We start from the raw sequence: 18,495 nt of genomic DNA, 5'->3' as shown, positions 1-18,495 counted from the left end.
TCACAACACCCATGCTGTATGCCGGTTCTGACGTCATGACATAACTCGTTGTAAGAGATTATTTGGGGATTAAACCCAAAACAAACAGGTATTATAAGGAAAAAATATTGCCACATGAGGGCATGCTTCGTCTCTTTCAAAAGCTTGCCTTTGCAACTCAAATCTAAGTCAAGTTATATTTTAAGACCTAGTTGTAGAAAAAGGAAAGCTCAGGTTTTATTTATGATTTGCTAGGTTTGTAACATACCAATTAAGTGCAAAATTAGCACAAACTTTGAAAAGAAACATTCTTTGCTTCCATCTGTGGTCACACTATTTTCCTGTGGTGACAGCAGCATGCACTTTGGGCTTAGGGCAGAGGAGATGAGCTATCTCAATGCATAATACTCGTGTTCTGCACCACGCTGTACAAAATGAGCACAGCACAAAATCCAAACACAAAGTTATGAAAGACATACATTTCACCTTTTGCCCAATGGGAACAGCTTCCCGGCCGACCAGGCACGTCAAGGCAAAGGGAGGCACCTCGTACTGTTCTCTTGCAAAAGAAGGGCAGGGTTGCAGGGTTCCCCAGGGTTTCCCAGCTCCAACACACCCCTGGATCCATCTGCTCCCAGAAAAGTCTGAGTCTGCAGCCCCTTGACCGTGAGATTGCTGCCAAACCTGCAGCAGACCTTCCTGGGGATTCCTCAAGTCACATGGGCACCCCAATAAAGTGTTCCCTGTTAAGTCCCTCTTTTAGGCAAAACTACCATCATCAAGCTTTCAGAGCCTACCAGGTCATTTGTGCTAACAGCCCAGAAATTATTTAGGTCTGCAGACCATACGGCAGACAGGCAGCAAGAGGTTAATCTGTCCACCTAGACAGCTGCACCAGAGCTGGAATCCTCAAGGCCACAAACATTCTCTGGTCCTGAAAGGAGGATTTTGGACTCATGGTGGAGCACAGTGATTAATTAGGAATCCACAGCATCCAAGTGTTTGAGTCACTACAAGTAATTTTTCATCTAGTGAGTCAGAGTATCTGCATATTCTTGCTTCCTGGAGACTTGAGTACTTAAACATGCAGCATCCCACTCTGGTATCACGTCTGTGTCATGGAAATGATTTCACAAAACATTAGGATTCTCCCAGCTAATTCTGTTCTCTAGTTCTATATCCACTGATGCTCAACATGCTACAGGATCTGGCTTGAGGTGATTTGTTGGAATCAAATGGAAGGGTGTTTTCCCACATTCCAGAGGAGCAGGGTCACACACAAAGTTTCAGAGCCTGCCGCTCACCTGGCCTGGGCTCAGCCATTCCTGCCAGAGGAGCACCAGATCCTGGAGCCTTTATCCTTGGCTGATCCAGGGAAGCAGGAAGCTGCAGAGGCTGTAGCTCTCACAGCACACGGCTGCACAATTTTAGAAGTCTGAGCTTGTGCTGACTAAGATGTTCACACTGACGATAAAAACCAGCTCACAGGGGAAATCTTTCTTCGGTTTCTCCTTTATCCAAGAGATGTAAATTCACTCTGTGTGTCTTTCACCACCGCACCCATGCTCCAAGATGACTTCATCTGGCCACAAAAAGAGACGAAACACGAAAGCTCCGATGCTTGTGAAGACAGGTGCAGGAAAAGCCTTAGGTGGAGCACTAAGTAGGTTGAGAGACAGGCTTTTAATCCGATAATATGGAAAATACTGAATTCCCACATATTTGTGTTGTTGTAAACATCTTTCAATCATAGAACTGAAAGATGCCAGGCTTTATGTTGTCACTGTAAAATATCACAGGAAAATGCATTGTGGTATTAGATGGGAGGATCACAGGTATTCTGTGCTAATGGTGACTACAGTTTTAGTCATTCTTCTCTAATTGTTCCAAAAGTAGTTTTGAATTTATACCAGAGCACATAAATACCTGGACATTTACATTTGCACTGTGCCCCTGGAGGGGCAGACCTGAAAGAACTAGAACCCTGGTTGTTTAGGCAGGGATCAAGTTTCTCCTTATCTCCTTTGCCAGGCCATGAACTGCTTTTTTGTGCACCTCCTGGCTTCTCCACCAGCTTTTGCACCACAGCCCGAACCCACCCATCCTCCCAGGCCACCCCTGCTCCAGAGTCCTGCAGCTCCTGGTGGAGCTGTAGCCAGTCACCCCTGCCAGCTGGCTTTGGCTGCTGCCCCTTCCTCAAGGACTTTGCAGAGCCAGGCGGTCAGCAGGACCCAGCAGGGCTGTGCTGCGATTTGCTAACGCGTTGAAAAGAGAAACTGGATCCCCCAGAAATAAAAGCAAGGGCAGGGATATGATCAGGCTGTCCTGCTGAGTGCAAAGGGAGAAGAGAGTCTTCCTGCTCCCTTGCCCAGACCCTGGTACACACAGCAGCAATGTTATCTGCACCTCTGAGCATCCCAGCCTTGCCTGGCATTGGGAGATAAAGGAATTCTATCGTATCTTTCAAGAGGAACAGGCTGCATGAGAGGTGGCCTGTGGCCCCATCTCAGAACTGGCAGGAAAAGGTCAGCGAGTGTGTGGGAGCAGAAGTGAGGGACACCTGAGTCACTCATGGTAGGAGCAGCCTGGCACAGGCACTCACCCAGCTGGGGCAGCAGGATGGCCCTCCCCCAGCTTCCTCTACTGAACAGCGTTCTGCACACAGGAATGAACTCCAGCAACCGAGGAACAACCTTCCCATCAGGCAGGGAGGGAGGTGCAGAGAGCAGGGTGAAAGGGACTGTCAGTCTGAAGAGCACACAGGGGAGACAAGTAAAAATGATGGAGCTGAGCCAAGTGAATAAAAAAAAAGAACAAAGTGAAAATAAATGCAGCAAAGTAAAAAAATAAATCCATAAAAAATAAAGGGGAAGGAGAAGTAGCCACTTTTCTTACTGGCTCCTGCCTCAGCAGCACAGTCCTCTCCTAGCTCATGGAAAGACAAGAGTGGGTCTCTCTTTTTCCCTGGAGGAGCATTACCCAGTGGACAGATACCACAGCAGGAGCCTTTTGTGACAGCAGAGGAGGTGGCCTCCACCCGCAGTGGCCAAGGAGGCTGTCCCACGAGCAGGTGGGTGACAAAGAGCCCTCCACTCTCCCTGGGTTCCTTGGACCCGTCTCAGCCTGACCCATACCACCATTTCAGAGGTGGCTCTGGCTGGGAATCAACAGGAAATCAGCACCCCTGCCAAAGGCTGGAGCAGCTCAGAGGCCACAGCAAGCTCCCTGGCAGAGCTAGTGCCACTGCTACTCCCAGGAAAACACACAAGAGGAAAACACTTCTTTTTTCAGTTCATGCCCTCCTGAATTAGGCAGGACAAGGATATTTGACATCACCTGCCCATCCAGGTGGCCTGTGTATATCCCTGTGGGGGGACTGCCACCCAGGACAAAATCTTCAGGGAACATAAGAGGGCACTGGAGATGTCCTTTTTCCTATGTCCACGGCATTGGCTGGCTCACCAGCTTCCCCAAAACACACTGGTAGGATACATGCAGCTGGGACAGGAGGCAAAATTCCAAGTCCTTGATTTCCTCTGAGCTTTGGTGTTGTTTCTGACCACCCACCACTTCAGCAGGTGACATTCTAGCCTGTGTGCCAGCATGTGCACTTGGAGGTCTCTCTGGCAAAACCTGCCCTTTCTTCACATCGCTGCAAGCATGACCTTCCTGGGAGGGGTCCCTGAGGCCTGAAGAGGAAGGGAAACAGCAACATTAAGCTTAAAAGGCAAAACACAGCAGGATGCAGGCACTGAACTTCCTTTTGTGCCACTGAAAATCCCATCCAAAGTCCCAGCAAAGGCAGGTTACACAAGTCAAACCTGCCCACACACAGGCACCGCTGTCCCTGGGACTTTTGCCCCACTCACAACAATAAATCTGTTTGCAAAGCACCAGCTTCCTGATCCAGCTTCACCACTTGTTGCAGCATCAACAAGCCCCCCCTCCCAGCTGCATGGCTGTCCCTTGCCACTCATCCCCTCCCCTGACTGGAGCCAGCAGGACAAAATCCTGCCCACCCCAAAGCATCTCCCACTGCTCTGCTGACCGCCCTCCCGCAGTGGCTGTGGCATCGGTGGCCCTTGGGAAGCCGCCAGGCTCCGCGTGGCCACGGCCGAGGTGCGAGCACGTTTTGCCTGCAAAAACCTGCGGCAGAGTGGCCGCCAACAGCTGGGCTGAGAAAGCTGCTGCTGCTTGCCAAGTCTACACGGTCGCCATAAAAAAAATATTGCCAGGCTTTTCATGGAGTAAGAGCTAAGCACGAGCTCCCACTTCAGCCCAGAGACAGCCACGCCTGCTTCTCTCTCTGCGGAGGAGAATTCCTCTTTGACTGCACAACAGGCATAAGGAAAAGAGCACACGGCAGCAATCATGGGAGAGTGGCAAGCAGCCATCTGAACTGCTGGTCACAAAGCTGTCCAGCAGCTGCAGAGAGAGAGGAGGGGGGAAATGAGCCAGAGGGGGATGGAGTGGAGGAGGAGGGGAAGGAGCTTTAAAGATAGGCAGATTAAGGGCAGCCCCTCAAATGAGTTGAAGCTCACTGAGACGTGGTTACAGCTCCCTTAGCAGGAGGCATCCACAAATTAGTAAAAAGGAATAAAACCTGTACAGCTAGGAAGTCGTAGTCAACCAGATTCATACATATTTAACAGGGACATTCATCTGAATAGAGGCCTGCCTGTAGCATGCTAGAAACAAGTCACACTGCCTGGGAGGCTCACACAGAAAGCTTTGCTCCAGGCCAGCATGGGACAGAAAGGCAGGGGATTGTTTGCTGTGCTCAGGGAAAAAGCAGCCCTGATGTGAACAGAGAAGATGCACACACTGGTAAGGTGCAGGGGAAAGGTTATCTCCCATGCTAGTGAGATGCAGGGAAAGGGCATGCACTCTGGACCCTGACCCAGGAAGGACAGCACAGACCATGCTCTGTTTCACAGCCAAAACCCGCCTCCTGGCACACACTGCAGGGACAAGCAGGGCTGCTGCCTGTGGAGCCAGGACAGCTGAGCTGCGGCCCAGGAGACAGCACAGCTGCTCAGGGGCAGCCCCAGGGAAAAGCTTTAGCTTTTGTTTTCTGGTCCAGAGCTCTCACTGTCAGTGCAGGAGCATGGATTTGACAAGAAGCCCCAGAAAACTTCTTGAAACATGTGCTGGGATCATCACTGATGTTAGGAGGATGAGGGATGGAGGGATCACATCTCCTTTAGTCTCTCTAGCAGTGGCATGGACTTGGGCTATTAAACCTCTTGCCACACATCCTGGTGGGTCCTTTCAGAACTGCATGAGTGGGAATTCAAGCCTAAGAGAACCATACTGCATCAAGCCACATTACTTCTGCTGCACCTCTGGCTGGGCACTGGCTGAACCAACGCCCTTGCACAGGGCTCTACAATGGCAGGTCCTGTATCAGAGTTGTTCCATGGGCAGCCCTCAGCAACCTTGGCATTTGATGTGAATCCATTAGTATAAAAATGGAAAACCCAAACTGGGTACCGCTGGCTTGGGAAGCATCATCAAACAGGGTTCCCCCTGCCTCCTGTCCTCCATTTTGCAACCATGTGGAACACCAAAGCAATTGTTACTAAGGTGAGGTCCCTCTCTGTCTGGCACAGCCTGTCGCAGGAGTTCTGCAACCCAGGCTGTGTCCTCGCTGACACCTGCTCAACCTCAGAAACCCTCCAGGGGTTTGCACAAGCACAACTGGCTGAACTTTCCAGTGAGACACAGGAGCACAGACACTCTCATCCCACAGGAATTGCTGCAGCCCTGCTGACATGGAGACTTGTAGGTGGTGTTCCCCGAGCAGATTTCCCTCCCTCCTCAATGTGGAGGCTCTCCCTTGGGGCAGGAGCAATGGCTTCGGTCCACCCTGTCATCTGTGGCAAAAAGGCATCAGCCAGACAAGGAGAGGCTCTTATCGAACAGATGGGAGGCAGGACATAGCTGAAGAAAAAACGGGGTGCACACCTAGAGCACATGACAGTAGTACGTGATATGTTCCAGAGATACGGGGAAATGACGGTTATGAAAGAGACAGGAGGGGAAGGGAACGAAAAAAAAGCCTTTTGGCCCAAGTCCAGGGGGGAAGGTTCATTTCTGTCATCAGACTTAATGGTTCAGCCTGGGGAGAAATGCAGAAGGCACCAGGTCCTCCCTCCGCAGAGAGGGAGAGCAGGGTCAAACGCAGCAGCACCTTTCCTCTCCCTGTGCACGCCACCTGCCTCAGCCTGACCCGAGGCAGGAGCTGTCCTGAGCTGCCATCGGAGCTGGGTTTACAGAGAACAGCAGTGGCCTGGTGATCCCTGCATCAAGTAGGGAATCAGAAGTACTTTTGCCCCAGGCCATACAGTAAACTCAGTAGGAACCAGTCTTGATGCATCAGATATATTACATGGATGCCACATATCCCATTTGGCAACTCCCTCACAGATTGCAAGCTGCTGGACAAAGGGACTCCAAACTCTCTGGATCTGGCACAGCACTCACTGGGCTTGAATTTAGACGTACATTCTTGGCCAGCAGCCCCGAGCTCTGGGAAGGAAGCATCCTTTTTCCCCCTCTCCTCCCTCCTTCCCACTCCTGCCCCCGGACGGAAGGAAGGCACATTGGATCACTGCTCTTTGTGAGTAAGGGAGTGCTCTTCTTCTGAAATAACACCCTCTGCATAGGCAGCTCTGCTGGTCCTGCTCATCTCAACCCACCAGGAAAAGAAATCTCTGCTGGAATATTGCTCTGCTGGAATCCAAAGACATCACAAAATCCAGCTGACTTGGTCAGGATTTTCCTTAAGAAGCAAATCAGGAAAACAAGAAGTTCCTGGTAGAGTGTATTGAAACATTTTACAGCATGTTTAAATGCAGCATAGCTGCTTTATTATTCCTATTTCAAAGCTACTTTAATTGTAATTTTGTCCCCTTGTATTGCATTAGGTAAGTTGCAAAACTCAAACTAAATCTTCCAGTTATTGAAAAAGAAAAAAGTTGAAAGTAAGAAAACTAAAGATTTTAAAATTTGCCAAATCAAATTCTGAACAGTAAAAATCCTCAATAAAACCAAACCTAAATATAAATCTTCACCCTTGTATAAATATTAAACATTATTTGAATGTTCTCAGCCTGTGAAATCCCCTGGTGTAGATAAGCCTTTAGTACTAGGTAGGATGATAGAACTGCTGTACAGTGTAAGAAGTTGCTATTAAATGAACTCCAGTAGGGGGTTCTACAGCAAGTACAACATCTATATTTTTGAAAACATACACATATTCTACCACCAATAAAAGTAGGTGGCTAGGAGAGAAGCTATCTATACATCATTACTTACAGGTTTAGGAATGATATAATCCTAAGTGACATTTCTCAGCAGTCATCCTCCACACAACTTTTCAAAACAGGCAAACAACTTCAGCATGCTTTTAGCTGTATTCTCATGTGCATGTCTGCAGTCCCATTGGTCTCACAGGTGTAAATTAGGGCAGGATTTGGCCCATGATATCTGTAGCCCAAAAGAGTGACTGCAAATCCTTAAAGGAACAGGGGGGGAAAAAGAGACAACAGCCCTAAAATAATTAGTGAGATTAGAGACAAAAGAAAAAAAAATTATGTTGACTAAAGCATTGCTGTATGTTAGCTTGACCCTGAATAAAACCTTAGATAGTGGCTGGTAAGTTCTCTGTTGAAATCACTGAACTGAACACTAAAATAAAAGCCAGTTTGAAGGGGGCAGCAGCTTCAAACCTACAGAAAGCAGCTTTACATACCAACCGCAGGCAGCAAGTAAAGATCACTGTGTTTAAGCAGAAATTGCAGGAAGTGTGTGGGTGGCAATAGCCATCCTCCACACCAGAGTTTAGTGGAGGACACTGTGACCATTCCTGTGGCTGCTCCAGAAAAATATCCATGCCGTGGTGAGATACACTGCCAAGATGCATCCCTGCTTTCTAAGGGCTCAGCAGCTGGACTTGGGATGAGCCTCTCAGATTTGTCAGGGCCTGAAACAAAATTAGACGAGCCAGAAATGAAAGGTGAGATCTTGGACCAAGTACAATAGATCTTGGATCCTGTCCAAAAGTCACAGAGATCAGATGTCACCCAGTGATTAGGGGAAGTTGGGATAATATCAAAGAGAAGGTAGGCCAGCTATGACAAGAGGAAGAAAACTTCTTCAATTATAGCCCAGATTACAAGTCAGAAGATGTAGTTTATGCTCTTGACAAAGCTGAAAGCTGTGACATCTTAAGCAAACTAGTTTGCTCCTCAGTCCAACAGGATAATAATTTACACAGTCCAGAGCTTTCCAGTAACAGAAGTGCACAGACTGCTTGCAGCTCCCAAGGAGAAAAGTGCTCTTACCTTAAAACACAGCAACAAAACCCTCCCATCATCCATCTGCTGAGCACAGTGGGAATGCTCTCGGTGGGGTACCACACACAGCCAGCTCCCACGGATGTAAAACATATTTTAGTCTTGCTCCTCAGTCCCAGCTTCCCATTCCTTACAACCATCTCTATCCCACCACATTCTTCATGAATGGAAACTATTCCTATCACTGTACTAGAAATAGCCAAGTAAACAGGAAAAATCCCAGAAGATTTGCCAGCAGGTGCTATGGGAGGGGAGAAGGCACCGGTGACCAGCAGCTTTGACAGCCGTGTAAATGGTACCAAGCACATCAATTTAGCCCCCTCTCTGTCAAGAAAGTCAGAACCACAGGGATTCCTATTTAGAGAAGGCTTTCCAACACACTGTTGGCTCTTATCTCAACCCAGCATTGTTCATGCTATTCATCGCAGGCCACGACAGAAATTATATCAGCATCAGCAGCAACCAGAGCAGCAGAATATTCTGCAAGGAAAAAAACAACCAAGAAAACCACCAGTGTTTACCATGAATAATGTCAGTTGTTCTACAGTTTCCAGTCTCCAGTTAGGGCTATTTAGCTCTGAGATTAATGAAAGCACTTTGGGAATATCAGCTGGAAGGAGGGCAGCATCCAGATGTATTAGACAGGAGTAAAAACCTATGTAAGCTCTACGTTTCTTGTCTAAAAGTCACCACCCCAGAATAGCTTGTGATCTAGTTATTTTTATTCAGAGAAGAGCCTGTGCCTTGAGTTTGGATCAGAGTCCAAATTCCGCTAGAGTTTCAGGCTGTTGTTAAGGTAGGATGCTCCAATCTCGCCCAGTTCGGAAACAGGATGACCAGTAAATTAGGGATCTCATTTAGAGTCAGGCTCAGACATTAGAGGTGGTCCATTTTAACATGTTTGTGTCATACAATAAATGAGCAGTTGTACATGAAAAGTAGGGGGTTTTGCTCAAGAAAGGAGCAATTTAGGAACTATGTCCCCGTCTCCACATTTCATAAAGGCTGCAGGTTGTTTCATGGGACAACTCCTGAGTCTCACCAGTCCTCAGAGGTTACCATTTGATAAAGGAGAGCACATTTCCCTAGCTGAAAATCATAGTGGTGAGTACTGGCAGGTCTCTCTGTGTTAAAGCACTGTCAGCACACAGACACATTTACCATCAGGCCACACACAGTGTTATAGCTTGCTCTGTTTTGTCTGTGCATGCACCAAGGATTCTTTGACAGTTTTCTATATTTTGGGACATGGAAAGCCTGTAAGAACTACAGGATCTCTTGAAAACCACCTGCCCATTTTCTTCCTCCTTCCTCCAATTTATCAATGATCCCTTGAGTACAGGACCTTTCTTCATTGCCCCAGCTGGATATTCTTGAAGATTTTATTATAACTCGCTGGTTCAGCTTTAACCACAGCAGTAGTAGCATAATAATTAACATCAAATTATTGTAAATGCTTTGTTAGTAAAAATGGAAAATAATGATCTCTTGTTTACCTGGGCTTCTACCCCACTGTGTACCCATCCTAGAGCCTTTGCCTACACAGAAGGCTGACACAGTTCCAAATACACCATTTTAGTTGCTCATATAAGAAATAAATACTTCACACATATTTTACACACATGCTCAGCACAAAATGTAGAAGTGCACATGCACGTGAAACAGGAGTAATGTGGTCTACTCCAACAGATGCATCCAGTCCCATACACGTCTTCAGACCTGGGGAGGCAATGCAGGAAGTGTTTGTGTTCTGTGGGAAAGAACTGAGCCACTTTCTCTCCTCTCCCTCTTTTCTAAAACTCAGGGTAAAGCAGTGCTAGTAAAAGTGCTCTCTCTTAAACATAAGGAATGTTAGCTGGCTTAACAAGCACCACCCTTGCCTGCACTTAGAACGATCTGAAAGGCTTCACCTGACAGATAGGAAGACCTTGGACAACCTTTTCTAAGAACAGAGCAAGGGATAAAGATGCCATCAGCAGAGGATTGGTAGCAAGCATCTGGAATGGCTGTAATATTTCCAACCAGCTCAGCTGTTTGAAAATAAATGCCATCCACAGCCTTATGGAACTGAGCTGGTACATCTTCAGACATCCCTTACATAAATCTCTTGTACACTCAAAGAGATTTATGATAAACACTTGCTCTTTCCTTAACCTCCAAAACCTTTTCCACCTGCTGAATAACTCAAGAGTCTTTCCTCTCACCCAGCCTGTTCAATATCTATATAAAGACTCTGGGGAAGATTCGGTGGCACCATAGACTGACTTGTCAGCAGTACACATATGACACCCATCTCCACATTATCTTCTTCACCTCCCATGCAAATAACACCATTACTCAACTCTTCAAGGGCTTGACTAAGATCAGCAAATGAATGAAGCTGGCAGAAGCTGAATTGTTGCTAGAGCGTGGGCTGACGATGATATAGGAAAGTATTTTACACTTTGATAATGTCCATTGCTGGCATTAAAACTAACTGAAGATTTAGAATTAGTCTGAACTCCATCATCCCGAAAATCCCAGAAGTGTTGCTGCAAAAGCTTCAATCCTTCAGCACAATTTCCAATCAGGTAACTGAAAAGATTGGACTTGGCCCTTATGCTTTATTTCTACAACCTAATGGACTTAGAACACCCCATGCAAGAGTGCTTCTGGCCATTTACTCAGCAGCACAAAACCACCAAGCAAGCTTAAGCTCTATTCTTTGCTCTGCTGACTACTCAGTCCCAGCTTAAAGTCAAGACTTTGCTCTTATTTTCAAAGCCTTCACGACTTTAGCAAAAATTGCTTTAAGGGCATCCACACCTCTGGAACATGACACTGCTGAAACCTGACAGTCATACTGCTCTGTAACAAAATAAATGCCCACTTTGGAGGGTGTGTGCACCAGGGACAGGGATTCCCTGCTGCCTAGGACATAGCCTGCAAGAGACACCCATAAGTCTCAGAAGTGCAAGACCAAGAGAGAAACTCCAGGGTTTTTTTCCTTTCTCTGTTCCAGCTGTACCAAAACCATCAACATGAACAAGGAGTCCCTGACTGAGAGGCTGGAGGAAGTCTGTGGGAGCTCAGCACATCACTCCTGATGTCCAGAGCTACCGAGAGAACCCTTGGGGGGCTCGGGAGCCTTGGAATGTTGCCAAAAGCACTTGGTGTCTTGATTTTGATCCATCTAGGGATGTGCCACCGATGTATGAAGAGATGGAACCTGTGAGAATCACTCAGGTGTGAATGGTGAAGGGAAGACATAATTATAGGGTAAATCACAGATTTTGGGGTTTTGGTACAGGGGGGTTGTAGAGACAAGATGGAGGAATCGGGGCATGTCACCAGGCTCTTCTTTCTTCTTCTTGTCGTCCATCTGCTGTGGTGTTGGCACTTGGGGATTGGTCTGGGGTGAGGGTGTACTTGGTGAGGAGGGTGATAGGTATTGGAGATAAAAAGTAAATATGATATACGTAGTTTTTGTTATAAAAGATGCGACTGCCTTGGAGGTGGTCAGAGTGCCTTCGGCTGCCGTGCTGGTCAGATCCAGGTCAGGCAGAGAAGGGACTTTGTAGATAAGAAATAATAAACAATTCTGAAGACCGAAAAAACCTACAGTCCAGACTCATCTTTTGAGGCCCAGTGTGCAAAGAACCATCCTAAGTGTGTGTGGGAGCAGAGACGGACAGCCGAACCCCATAGAAGTCTGACTTCCAGGGGCCTCCACTGGGAGTTCCTTGGTGTCTGATGAAAAGGTGAGCTGGGCTGGTAGAGTGTTGATGCTTCAGCACAAACAGGCTCTTTCATGTACACATCTGCCCCTCTTTCAAACTCACAGGAACTTCACTTTCAGATCTGTATTCTTCTGTCAACAGGCTCAAACTGTTGGGGAGATGAGAAGGGAAGGCACATGGAATCACATATACAGACAGACATGCATAGCATGAATTCCAAGGTTGAGTATAACCAGGAAAGAGTTATTGGCAAAAGCACGGTATGTAAAATGTAGGAGAGGAAATGAGAAAGAGGGATGTCAAAGATGTCTTGTGTTCATTCTCATGAGCTCATAAAATGATTGCAGGCAGATAGATAAAGGTATACGGGAACATCTGAGGAGTCATGGCTTTCCAACACACCAGTAACAGCCAGCAACTCAGAACCTGGAGAGAATCCTACAAACATTTCCAAGTGACAAATGAGTCACTAATGATAATTAGATCTGTCAGAAATTTATTTCCTCCTAGAACAAATCCAAAGATTGTTTTTCAATTATATGAGATGCAAAACAAGGCAAAAAGTTGAGTTACCATAGAAATACACCTGAATCTATGTCCATAACTCACTGCTGCAAAGGGAGAGGATGTTGTTTTAAGGTTGCACTTCCACGTTACTTTTTAATTTCCAGACCACTGCTCACTTGCAATGCATCTAGCTACATTTAAATTCCCTGCCAAGGAAAGTGAAGCAGAGTTGCCCCAACAGGGGAACCAACCCCACATGTATCTAAACACTCTTCAGAATAAATGCCCTGACAATTCAGAATTATCATGACGCACCTAGTATTCCATGAATCCTCCAGCTGGTCTTGCCTGGGAGGAAAAATGTGCATGTGTGAGCAGGGATACTGTTCAGAGACACCAAAACAAGCTCATAATAAGTCATCCTGTTTTCTTCAGCACAAAAATAAACCCATATCAGGCTGTTGGTTTTTTTTTTTTTTCTGACAACAACTGGCAGTAACTTTCTGCATTTCAAATGCAAGGTAGACAACTTTTCAAATGGTTAAAAGGTCTGTGAAGGTTGAAAAGCTTGGAAGTCTTGCCAAAGTTGATAAAACTTTGCTGAAATGTTAAACAAAAATTTCCATGACATTTTCATTGCAACAACCATTCAACATGAAATCTGCCTAAATTTGTTCAGATTGACAAGAATTAAGTGGCCAAGCAAACCATCACAACTGAAACTTGGAATCACCAAAGAGACCCACACCAAGCCTCTGCCTTGGTGGGATTATATCTTGTCAGGATCTTCCAGTGCTTGATTCCAGCAGCAACATTTGGGCTGGCACGTCATGCCAGAGAGACAGCATTTTTGTGTTACAACTGAGAAATGAAGAAAAAAAAATAAAAACAAAAATTATGTCAGTTTAATAATTTGGTAAGGCAGCTAGCATCGTCATGGAAGTGTCCAAATGTTAGTGCAAACCATCCTCCTCCCCATTCTCTCCATTCTCTCCCAAAACTCTTATCTTCTTTTCTTAAACTGACAATTCAGAAAACAGCCAGAGCGCTGCTTCTGTTTTCCCTGTATCCTCTGCCACTCTTGCACATGTGCTTATCCAGTAACAGGCATCACTAGTGAAATGGGATTACGTTCCCCTGGTTAAGCGCATGAGCACAGCCCTGGGTGGGGCTGCTGGAGGATCAGCTCTTAATAAGGTGTCCAATTTATAATCTAGCAGGGCGAAGAGCAACTGGCTCTCAGAATGAATAGCTCTTCTGTCTCACCATCTCCTGAGGCTGGCTGCTGGGCCGGCCCACCTCATCCTCTTTTTTTTTTTTTTTTCTTCCCTCTGTTCCTCTGATGCTGTTATTCTTTTCACTAAGTTTTTTGCTGGAAATATAAAGAGGAAGGAAAACAACAAGTATCCATCCGTATCTGGTCACACACTGCAAACTGCAGCAGGATGAGCAAACGCTCTGCTAGCGTAACAGGCTATAAACCCTTTCTATTTACTTATTCCAGGAAAGTTTCCTTTCAGCCTAGGATCCTGCTCTCGGGGACCGCCTTTGTGCCCAGCGATGTCTTTAAAAGGGATGCTCGGCGCAGGACGGGACAGCGGGCACGCCCAGGGCGTGCAGCCGAGGGCCCGGCGGGATGCGGTGCCCGGGCGATGCTGTCCCCTCGGCGGTCCCCTCCTCGGTCCCCGCCGCTCGGTGCCCGCGGGCGGGGGGCGGCCCGGGCGCGGTCCCGCCCGCTCGGAGGCGCGCACGGCGCAGCGCCCTCTGGCGGCGCGCGGGGGCGGCGCGGGCAGCACCTGCCGGGAGCGCCCGGCCGGCCCCGCTGCCGATCCCTGCCCGCGCCGCGCTCCCAGGGACAGTCCCGCACTTACCGACCGGCGGGCGAGACTCCGCCGCCGCCGCAGAAACACCCCGCGGGAAGGCCTGGCGCACCGCTTCTGCAAAGGCTGGGGGTGGCACACCCGAGCATCTCTGTCTCTTTTCTCCAAAGCGGTTCTCTGGCCAAAGATTCCCCCTGTCCCGGAAGGCTTGTCGCAGAGCCTCTCACACCTCCAGGAGGCACGTCTAATAGATTTCCCTTCCATGGCGATGAACTTTTCCAGCCTCTGACAAAGCACGCATCTGCAGCGTGCTGCAGTCAGGAGGGGTTGCTCCTCAGGAGTGACTGCTCCTTGCTACCCACCTTCCTCCTCCCTTTCTGTCTCTGTGCTTGCACTGTGTGATGTAGAATGACCTGATTTCCTGTTTGCAGCACTTAAACAAAACACAACAACAACAACAACGCCTAAATACTTTCTGAAAGTACCACCTGAAAACTTTCCATGATTCCGTGCTTCCCCCCGTGCCAAAGTGAAAGGTGATACCACCAGCCATTTGATCAATCTCTGTCAGGGTCGGGGGCATCTGGCTCCCGTAAGATTTTTTATAGTAGGAGTCTGTTTCTAGGACCGTCGGCTCTTCTGCAGCAGGATGCTGTTTTCCAGATCTGATTTAAGCTGAACTCCAAAAGACCACAGAGAAAGAAGAAGCGGGGAGTGCGCACCCAACTTCCTGGAAAAGACACCCGAGCTGTTCCTGTCGCCTCCTGCAAGCACACTCCATCCTCCCCAGCCCCTACGGCTGGTCCCAGCAATGCCGGCACTGAGCTCTGAAGGCACGGAAAGTGGCCCGCAGCTGGCCCGGGGAGCCTGCCTGGTTTCAGCAGTGTTTTCAATTACTAGCCTGCTCGGCAGCCACATCGTGCTCTGTGAGAAATGCTAAGTGTCACTAGCAGTCTCTCGGTCCAAAATGTTTGGGAGAGCCACTGTTCTGTCCCCAACCTCACAGGGACTTTGCATCTGGGAGGAATGCCTGGGATGGAGAACACAAAAGGACAAGCTGGACTGGAGCACCCATTATGCCATTGAAAAAAATGAAAATAAGATGTCAACAACTTCTATGGGCCTAATTGTTTCTTCTCAAACAGATTGTTAGCTTATGTGAATCAGGGTAGCTCTGCTGAGTAAACCAAAGAATGGAAGGGGGGAGGGGGATAGCCTTGGGATCAGAAAGGCACAATATGGGTCTTTATCCCCATTGCTTGCTGGCTACTGAGTAACATTAACTTCTGCCACCCCACCCACGCACCCCCCAAGAGATAGTGGCAGGAGAGATGAAGACACAGAGGGCAGTGAGACTGCCTCTGTTTCTGCAAACACTGCCACGCAAGGACACCTGAAGGACTGGGGCTTGACTCCCTCTCTCTCTCTGCACCTGCCCTTGCTGCTCAGCTCTACCATCAAACTGAAGCACACAAAACCAAACTGACTGAAAAACAGAAACTGTCATTTTCTGAGACAGATTTCTCCCCTGAACTGGTCTGCCTTACAGCCACATGCACTTTGGACCAGGTGTAAAGATAATACAACTACTTTTTTCAGTATTTGAAGAGTACATCAGAGTGCAGCCTGCTGAAACACTGGGAAATCCCACAGTGAGCCACAGACTAGGAAGCTGTACTTTAATTTCAGCAAAACAAAGATCAGGCACTGAGTGAGTGATGCAAAAGCACCTAGTCGGATTTCTCCACTGGACCTTCAAGAGAAAAGAGGTAAAACATCAAGCACAAAGGGCAGCCTGACTTCTCCAAACACAAAATTGGGACAAGCCAAATCCTGTCCAATTGCACAACAGTAAAGAGTGATTCTGTGCTCTCTTACCTTATGCTAAGGGAACAGCAATGTTCTGACCTGCAGTGATTTATGTGTAGTAAATTCATGCCATAAACAAGTGAGAGAAACCAAAATTTCATGCCCTAATCCCTGAAAGCAAAACAAAGTTCTTTATGGTCAGCAAGCCTGCTGATGAAGGAGGTTATGCTTATTCTTATTTGAATCCAATAAAAATTTCCAAACAAGAGAAACAATGCTCCAAGAGCTTTTCTCTGTTACATTTGCAAATAATGTTTTAAAAAATAATTAATCACTCCACATGCTTTATAAAAATTAATTTATCTTGATGTCTCCCCAGCTGGGCAGGTGTTACTTACTGCCTCCAGTGAACGTAGGAGCAAGCTGAGTAAGACAGACCTGGCCCTGTTTTTTGAAGTAACATCTAATTCTCAGTGCACTTCTATGTAAGGCAGCTTCTGTTCATTTTGGCTGAGCTGTAAGTGATTAATACACATGTAAGACAGATTCTGGGTATCTCAAGCTACAGGGCTAAAGTTAAAGCCCATGCTCAAAAATGTGATCCTAAATGCCCTTGGCTGGGCAAGGCAGGGAATCTGTTGCAGGATCAGGAAAATAAGCCAAGTCTTTAGATTCCTTGGGGCTTGTCTCCACAAGAAACCTAGGGAAGCAACACAAAATTGCAGCACGCCGGGAACATTCTCCCCAGGTGGACCCTTTGGTGTTCACTGCTTTCAAAGAGCAAATTTTAACCCCTCCAAAAATTCATCTCTTCCCCCACAAACGAAGAGAGACCCATTTCTCGGTGCTTAGCACCATCACTTGTTGCCACTTTCTAAACAATGAGGTGCTTGTGGAAAGAGAAGGATGTGGTGACTCCAGAGGTAGCAATAAGAGAGCTAAGGGTAAGTTTCACTTTGGTTTCAGCAGAAAGCTTCCCCATGAAGATGTTTTGCTTGGCAATCAGCAGCGAAGCAGCTTACCTGTGTTTCAGAGATGGGCGAGCTCCCTCCCACTCAGCACACTCAAGGTGATGTGTACCCATTTTAAGCAGACATATGGAGGATGTGAATAGCTGCCCACACTAGCTGGAGGACAATGCCAGCCCAAAGGAGGAGCTGTGTGGTTTCATGCTAGTACCAAGCAACATTTGTCTCTGCAATAGACCCTCTAAAGAAAATTTAACAATGTCTGCACAGGGGACTGGGCTACAGATGCACATCCTCCCAAGCTGAGGTGCTGCTGGAGAAGTCTATCAACCCAGCCTGTGGCTACCATCCCTTCAGGCCTGCTCTGCTCAACTGTGCTTGAATGCTTTTCACAGTTTTTCAGGCTGGATGAGATAGGTTAGAGGGGGCCTAGTATTTCAACATTACAAGCTGCCACCAAATGACAGGAAGTGGTCAACCCACAGCTTTACTCCCTGGATCTGAAGCAGCAGGAACCTCTGGCACCAGGGGAGAGCTGGAGACAGAAACTTCTGCCACAGCCTACGTGAATGTCTGTGGCCTAAGAGCAGGGTAACAGTGCCCAGAAGTTCATCCTCTGGCTTGTCACATGCCAGCTTTCACATGGAGATGAGCCTGGTGCTAATGCATTAAGTCCTGGCTAACATTTAAAATGGTGTGGGCATAACACTGACTTTATTTAAATTTTGAAATAGATGTGATATAGCTTAACTGGCAAAGGTCAGAGCAGACTAGGTCTGCCAAAACTGGTGGGTGCAAAGGAAGTGCCACAGTACCCTGTGGTGAGCATGGCAGCCAGCCACAGAGTGACCACCCAGTGGGTGTATGCACCACACAGGCAAGGCAGAGGTCACTTCATGGTCCTGGTGCACTTGAGAAGAAGAGGAACACTTCAGGTTACAGACACACAACTGTTTGGACTGTAGCAGAGCCCTTTGGTGCAGCTCCCCCTCATTCCTCACAAACCCACAGGGAGACTTACACCTGCTTATCCCATGACACCAAGTCAATGTTTGTGTAGCTGAGCTCCAAAGACTTTTTTTAAGGACCTTTGGGTTAAAAAAAACCCCACCATGCATTCCCCCTGAAATGCATGTCTTTTCTTTGAAATGGATCATTTCACAGGACTGGCTTAGAGGACAGCTAGACAGACAGCTGCACCAGCACAGCCTCTGAAGCAGTAACCTGGGGCAGCGGAGAAGAAGCCGGCCAGAGCAGCCACCTCCCTCAGCTGTGAGCTAAAGCTGGACACCTGTCTGTGACCCAGCTCTTCCTATACTTCCCAAAGTGTCTG

General features: G+C 47.5%; 1 long non-coding RNA gene across 1 annotated transcript; it reads right to left on the bottom strand.

The window, feature by feature from the left end:
- Positions 1 to 1,013: 1,013 nt before the first annotated feature.
- LOC127059309 (uncharacterized) lies at positions 1,014 to 15,371 on the bottom strand. The gene is made up of 2 exons (XR_007776993.1): positions 14,437 to 15,371; positions 1,014 to 3,668 (listed from the first exon to the last, which is right to left on the bottom strand). It is a non-coding gene; the product is annotated as an uncharacterized LOC127059309 (long non-coding RNA).
- Between the last annotated feature and the right edge of the window lie 3,124 nt (positions 15,372 to 18,495).

Source organism: Serinus canaria, chromosome 2, assembly GCF_022539315.1.
Source record: "Serinus canaria isolate serCan28SL12 chromosome 2, serCan2020, whole genome shotgun sequence".
Classification (NCBI taxonomy): Eukaryota; Metazoa; Chordata; class Aves; order Passeriformes; family Fringillidae; genus Serinus; species Serinus canaria.
This window is presented reverse-complemented; position numbering and strand designations above follow the sequence as displayed.